Below are 7,947 nucleotides of genomic sequence, written 5' to 3'. Positions count from 1 at the left end.
TCTGTGCCCTGCACCTTGTTTTGGTAATACGGGAACTATAGCTTTCATTGCAGTTGTTTCCCCTCTTCATGCTGAGTCTTCAAATACTTTTTTTGGGTGTTGATCTCAGATTAAAAAAATTTTCAATAGACTGGAGCAGATCACCAGCATATTTAATGACATCTGTATCCTCTGACTCTGGAAATAGCATGCACGCATCTGGAGCTCATATGCAACAGAGGGTGCAACAGGGCAGCTTCCCCTGTCTTTTTTAGACATCAGGAGAAATTCAAGAGGTGAGTTCAAGCTGCTGAAAATTCTGTCTTCCTCTCCTGCCCTTAACAGGTCCTTGATTTAAAGCCGCACCCTGACGTGTTCACAGAGAAGAGGTGGTGGTAATTCAGTTTGGTTTTGTTAAACCGATAATTGGAAATACAACTTCTCTGTCCCTTTAGACATCTCTTCCTAACTTGGCTTCATAGGGCTGGAGCTTATAGAGCCATTCTTAAGGATGTTATGAGCTGCTTTACTCATCTACTGAAGAGCTAGAAACAACTAGTGTGTGAAAGAAGGTATTAATTGAATGTGTCCCTTTTCCAGCTTTAACTTTTGTTATCTGGCCCCTTTTAGTGCTGTTACAGATTCCCACACACAAGGGTAGCAAAAGTAAGGTGTGAGGAGGTTTGCAAAACCCTGTGTGAAAGTGGGCAGATTGGTCCTCCCTGTATATCCTCTGAAGGCCTCGGACGTCAGCTGAAATCCTTCCGAGAGTGTGTGTATTGCCGCAACTCAGGTTTTGCTTGTTCGGCTCGAGGAAGCTGCCAAGGGTATATCCAGCGTGCCGAGTCCTTGTTCTCAGTTCTGCTGCTGCTGTATTGCGTGGTATTTGGCAGATGATTGAACTTTTCTCTGCCTCAGTGTCTACAGTGAAAATGGGATTTTCAAATCCAAAATCAGAGCAAGGTTGTGAATTAACTGAATATCAATTGCTTTGAGATTGTAATATAAAAAGTGCTAAACAGCCAAGTGGTTCTTTGTAAACTGACCTAATTTAAAAGACCTGAAAGGCAAAGAGAGTACCAGTACCTCTCTGAGATAAACTTTCTGGCCCTTTTCTTCACAAGACAGCATTGAAAAGGAAGCCTAGATTAACCACACTACAGTGTTGAAAATGCATAAATAATTATTTCCTAGTGCCCTCAGTTTTTACACTGTCCTTGCTGTTAGATGGCCACTGGTGTTGGGAGGAGGGGAGGGAGGAGAAGCAAACCCCTACTGCTACCCAGATTTTTGGTTTTGCATGCAGGGCAGCTCCGTGACAGTTACCGCAGATGGCACGGTGGCTGCTGCAAGCTGCCGGCCCCTGAGCTCCTTGCTGCCCCGAATGGCTCTTGGGCTGCACGGCTGGTGTGCTACATCTTCCTGTGAAAGACAGCTCCGTGTATGACCTGATGGAGGTCCTAACAGCTATGACACGGAAACCCTGTGGTCGTGAACAACTCATAAATCACGAAGTTTCACATTTGTAGGCCTGAATTAGAACAAATCAATCTGAGGGAGCTACGCATCTGCAGTGCTTGTAATCACCAGGAGTTTCTGGCACACACGGAAAGCAGCTCCACTCTTCCCTAGCAGCATAACGTTCCCTGTAGTACTCTGGCTTCTGCAGAATGGGCTATCTGAAATTTAAATCCATCAAGAACTACTTTGGTAAACCAAAGACTTTTTGGATTCACTGTAATAGGGCAAAAACTGTCAAGCAGTAAGGATGATAGATTAACTTTGCAGACAGAAAACATTGCAAATATTTTCGTGCGAGACTGTGTTTTTAAAAAAAAACGTCAAATGCCTGGTGTGGGCAGCCTGGGTCTCAAAGGTGAATCACTTCCCATGTGTGCTTTTTCCCAGTAAGCAGTACTGGAAGGGTCTAATGGCCCATGCTTGGGAAAACCTGACAGTGGGGCAAGCTTGAAAAAAATGAAATCCATCTCCTTCATTCCTCACCATCTATGTCCTCCTCTCTTTCTCTTTCTTAGGCTTCTCCTGTCTCGTCTCTTTTCAGATGTCTTCTCTCTCCCCGCTCCCAGCGCCAGGACCGGCCCGTGGTGCAGCAGGAGGCACACAGAAACTCCGCCTGAGCGTGGCAGCAGCCTGCATATTGTCTCCACTGCTGGAAGGCAGTAATAGCGAACGTAGCCAGTAACTTCAGCTGGGCAACTTCTAAGGGTCAATGCTGACTGGAGTAACGATGGAAGCATTTTTAAGGGGCTGCGTCGCGCTCCAGGAATTCTTGGTAGGGACTCCAGAGAAACAGATAGAACCAGCTCCATCTCATCTCTGAGGCATCGTGATCCTGTTCTGGATCCCCCACCTCAGTAAAGCGGGAGCTCGACATGCACAATGCTGCTGCTCGTTGCCAGCATTTTAACAAATGGCCTCTCAAAATTCGCCCTTGGGCTGTCACAAGCCCTCTGCAGTAGAGGGGCATGTATTTGTAGAAATGAGTGGAGAAGGAGGCAATGCTATTGGCCAACAAATGCATGTTAAATGCTCTTTCTGGAAATGTCTGTACTTCCACTCGTTATTTGAGAGCAGATTAATGTGGCACAGTGTTTTGAGGTAGGAAGAGAGATGGAACGTCATGCTTAAAAAAAAAAAATATATATATATATATTAATTCCTGCAACTCAATGTAGCTTGCCACATTTAAAAAATGAAATTTTTGTGTGGCCCTAAGGATGAGTCTTTTCCGACAGGAACAAGGTAGCGGTATGCTTGAAGGCTTGGAGCTGATCACCTCCAGAGTCCCTTGTAGCTTGTAACGTAGGAGTCCCCTACATGAACACAGGCAGGAGTCATTCCCCACTTCTCTTTCAGGAATGCCAACAAATAGATCTTAAAAACCCAGCCCAGAAGTTCCCTATTAGTTGCAAGTCTTTTCTACTCAGCATTTTGCATCCCTCCCTTTTTTTCTGCCGCGTGACGTCCCAGCCCTTCCTGCAGCTGTGGTACTACTTTACCTGTAAACCCTATCTCGGGGATTTTTTGATTCGTTCTTCTCAGGAGGTTCCTCTCCTTCCACTTGATGGGAGAGAAAGAAGAGGAAAGCCGTTTTCATTTGTCATCACAGGGTGCAGCAGAGTCCTCCCGGGCTCTTCCTGATCTGCCCCTTTCTGTGTGAAAATGGCTGGGAGGGCTCGCTTTTCCATCACCTGCCCCAAGCCCCACCAAAGGCCCGTGGGGCAGAGGGGAGGCCCTGCCTCTCTCCTCCTGCCTCTCTGCTCAGCTGTGCTTCCCCAGGTTTGCCAGAGCGTGGAAGGCAGCCAGCCAAAACTGTCAGCCTGGGCTGGAAATAGTAAGGATGGGGAGAGCCGGCAGGAGATTTCATGCCAAAATTTGAAGCAGAATATTTTACCAGAGTTGCCAGCAGCCTTAACAGAGATCAGGCCCCGATTGTCTGCAGTATTGTGTGAGCGTGTGTATTGTGTATGTGTGTATATATATCCACCCATGGAATGAGACTCTACTTATCCTCAAGAGTCTACTACGTACATGGACAAAGGTAGAAGAAAGGAAGTATTATTTCCTATCTTCCAGATGGGGCATTGAATTTTGTGTCGTTATTGTGATTGTGTAAATGAGGTAATTGCACGCACAGTCTGCTGTAGGATTGGTGAGTGCACTTTTTGTGGTCAATGTATTTAGGGACTTACAATAATAAGCATGAAAATATACGCATAGCTGTTAAAATAAATAGTCTCTTTTAAAAATGACGTTAAGAAGATACACAAGATACACAAGAAGATACACAAGATAATAGTACACAATTTACTGGCGAGGGAGGAGGGGAAGGGAACATCACTGACAGCTTCCTGGCAAAATGTTTAAGACACTAGAATACAGGCACCAAGCTGACACACACATAAACATTGCAAGGGCACTGGTGTAAGGAAAAGAAGAATTTGGGTGGAGCTGCCTGCTTCCAACTGCTTGAACAAAGAAACAAACAAAGGAAAAATTAACAATTTTAGTAGTAAGTTAAACGGAAAGCTAACAAAACACGAGGCTTAGTGTCTTAAAATGAAACTAAGCATGATGTTGCAAAAGCGCTTGCCAACTAACTAGGGCTGGATGCTGAGTAGCAGTATTCTGTACTAGAGACAGTAGATGCCTGCAAGTTTTCGTTCAGTCCTCCATAAGGTGTGCAAGCTGAGGATGCGCATAAACTGGTACATTTTCTTGGTAATTTTGAATAGTAAGTACATTTCAGTTAGGAACTCTGACAATTAGGAAAAACTTTGAACTACTATGCTCTGTATGTGTACTAGGGGTGTCTCTTTCAGAAGTCTGCACAGAGGCATCTCAGACATTCTCCCTGATCCTTCCCCACTTGGGCACGTTAGAAAGACTGGACCGATGACTGGTAGGTCATTGTCAGCGCTCTGTTCCTGCCGGGGCAATAACCCAGAAGGTCATCAGCAAAAAAATCCAAAACAGAGCCAGGCAATGAGTGGGTCACAGTAAGCATTCAAAGATTTTATAATCAAAACTACCACACGTGTTAGTACAACATGTGGTGTTGCAATACTGTGAGTCTGTAATTCCAATGCACTTACTGGAATTAGTAAGGACCTCCACTGCCTAGTTAAAATCTGTGCTTCGTAGACTGGCTCTCTATCTCGGTGTCATCAAGGTGTCAGCCAAAAATTCTGAAGCTGCACTAAGATTTGCTGTGGAAGAGAAGACTCCAAAATATGTACAGCTTTTGGCCCTCTTTCAGGAAGGGGCTGATTGTGGAGTACAGTACATGTTGGGCTTTTTTTATTTTTTAATGACTCATATTTTGGACCTTATTCCTGTTCGTCTTTCAACGCCAAACAGAAATTGCTATTTAGGTCAAACTGCTGTTTTGGTACTAATAGAAGCAGACATCAGTTTTGTCTATGGATTTCACAGCTATGCATTTTTCAGAGCGAAGTCCCCTCTTTAGGCTACTGCTGACATTTAGCTGTGGTGGTGTTATAGCAGCTTTTAGTGCTACCTCTGCCGCGTTACTTGTGCATGCACAGTTGTGGGATATAGCTGGGGAGCTACCTTTCAGATGTAGCTACTTTTTTCATTCATGCAGGCTCTGAGTACAGCGTCTTCTCCTCCCAGCTCCTGCTTTCGGGCCACCTCCTGCTGCTGTCACACAGTCCTGGCTCTTAACCTTCTCAGCTCTTACCCACTGGCTTGATCCTGCCTCTTGGCCCATCCCTGGCTGCTGCCAGCTCTGCTGTATCCCGCCTCTCTGCAGGGCTGTTTCCTAACCCCGACTCCCCAGGCTCTTCCTTACTGCTTCCTGATGAGTGCCAGCTTTGGAGAGGAGCCTCAGCTCACGCCTAGCAGAGGTTTTTAGCCTGTTCTGCTCTGTGCCTCATCTCGGATGCTGGTGTGCCTCTGCAGTGAGGCATGCTGTGCTGCTGCCCTGGAACCAGTGCCTCGGAGGCACATGTGGGAATGGGAGACCTGCTAGCTCAGGTGCCAGAAGTAGTCTGGCACCAGCAAATGAGGTTGGTACAGCCCACTCATCCCTTCCCACCAGGTAACCGAGTGAGTTGAAGCATCTCCGTGCAGCACGAAGTTTGCACAATTTAAGCGTCTTCCCTTTACAAGAGCCGCTGGGACCTATCAGATGGTGCTGAGCATGGAAACTGTTAGATAAAAGTAAAGGGGGGTGTGCTGGTTCGGATGCCTGCTGGTGTAACTCCATGCACGCAAGACTTCAGTGAATTTCCTTCAGTTCTTATCAGCTGAATATCTGGCCCTTCACCTTTAACTCAGGGCACTGAGACTTCTGAAGATGGATCTTTAAAACTATTTATGCACAGATACTCGGATCCTGAGCTACTGCCAAAGGTGTGGGCTGAGGGAGAAAATACAAAAATGGCTTTAAGCTGCCTTTGAAGTTCTTCCATATCTGTATTATTTTGCTTGCTCTGATTAAAAAAAAAAAAAGTACTTGAACTTACAGAATAGCCAAATATGAGCTGGTTAGCAGTTATCCCACGGTTTCTACTACCAGCTGATGTCTAGGAGGCTGAAAGCACCTCTTAAGGCTACTATTGTCTTCCTTCCCATCCTCCTCAGGCTTTCCTGCAGGTAAGAGGAACCTCAAAATGACTTGTTTTGTTGTTCAGTTCTGAGAGGGTTTTGCTCACAGGAACTGCACGACTGAGCACAGCATGAGAATTAGATTCATTTTTACTTACATAGGTAACAAGATGGTTTCTGTGAAATTTTCCAATCCCTTTCGAATTGATCCTCTTTTACGGTACATGTATGATATACAATCCAACACTGCATTCCTTTTTCTCTGACCCACTGTGGTCCGCCCTTCTTGTTTTTGTCTTTTGTTTTTGTGTTTGGTTTTGTTTGTTGTTTTTTTTCTGGTCAACTATTTTGCCCAAACTTTGTATTCAGAACAGTTGATGCCACCCTGAAACTCTCTGGTAACAGAAGGATGTTCTTGCATGTTTTACTATTTTTTCCTCTTGCCACTCAACGGTTTGAGTTGATATTCATGCTCTGAATTAACAGAAGTTAGTTGCAGCACCCACATTTCATCATAACTGTACATATGGTTTAGCTCTCACAAATAACAGGGATGAGTTTTTATTTAGTAGCTAGAAAGAGGTATTTTACTGAGACTTAGAAGCAGACCATTCATCCCAGAGCTACTGGCCTTTCAGTAGTATGGATTTATGGTTTTTAACTGTCTTGTAACTACAGCGTTATGGTATCCAGACTTGGGATTATTCCTTTGTCCTTCCTGCAAGTGGCTGCAAGGGCATGAAGGGAGTGGAGAAGACACACAGCTGGTCAGAAACGAATTCCCCCCCTCCCCATGCAGGCCTTAATGGTGGTGAAGGACCCTGGCAGAGAGGAGAGCAGACAAGCATCCTGTACGTGTGGATGACATCCATGCTTACGGCCTAGATTAACTGGCAGAGCTATCTAGGCTCCAAAGCAAGTATTTCCAGCCCATGGGAATGGGCTCACCTCACTGCTGTGATCACAGCACAGGAGAAACAAGGTGCAAACTTCTCAGCATCTCCAGAGCAGCCTCGTGGTCGTCTGGTGGGGAAAGTAGCAATACACTGCTCAGTGCCCCAGAGAGAAGAGGTAAAGCCTACAACCCCAACGATGACCTGAGCCTAGGGATGAGCCTTGTTTAGCGCTGCACCATAGCCGAACCCTTTCCATCGCTCGCAGCCCTGAAGAGCCCAACCCGTTGCTGCTGCAGCCACTGGGTTTGCCAAGTCTGGACCTCTCCCCATAGCTTCCCACTTTGCTTCTTGCATGACCCAGCCAGTTTTCTCTCCCCTGCCTTGCAGAACCGTCCCACCTCTCCCAATCATGTTCCCTCCTTTACTCTTCCTGCAGTGTCTTCAGAAATGCGCGCGGGCTGTCCCATTACCCCGCACCTCAGTAAGGGGAGTTGGGAGTACAGAGGTCAACAGACTGGAATCGCTTTCTGCCCAAACTGGTTCACCTGGATGCTGGTTCCCAGCCAGCCTCCCTGTGAGGTGGGAGAGGGGCAAGGCGAGAAGGAAAAGCGAGAGAAATTGGGAGCAGCAAGACTTGTTCTGAAAGAATTAGGGAAAACTGCTCCAGGCAAGAAGGCTGGTGTGGGCTGTGGTTTCTGCGTCTGTCCCCGGGAGCTGGGGTGATGCACAGCTGGCGGACAGCCTTCCCTTCCTCCTCTGGGTGCTCCCTGTTCCCAGGGCAGTTTTAAGGCATTGGGCATCCAATGCAGAGGAAGAGGTGGATTAGGGGGAAGAGGGGCCAAGAAGCTAGTGGCAGGAGGAGGGCTCTGCCAACAGAGGACCGGCAGCACCTAACGTGGACACACCACGGGATAGCAGCTAGCACTCCTCCTTCTGTGGGGAACAGCCCTCTTTCAAGTTCTGTCCTTCCACTGCTATG

The sequence above is a fragment of the Aptenodytes patagonicus genome, chromosome 7 (assembly GCF_965638725.1).
Source record: "Aptenodytes patagonicus chromosome 7, bAptPat1.pri.cur, whole genome shotgun sequence".
NCBI classification, from domain to species: Eukaryota; Metazoa; Chordata; class Aves; order Sphenisciformes; family Spheniscidae; genus Aptenodytes; species Aptenodytes patagonicus.
Note: the sequence above shows the minus strand (reverse complement) of the source record.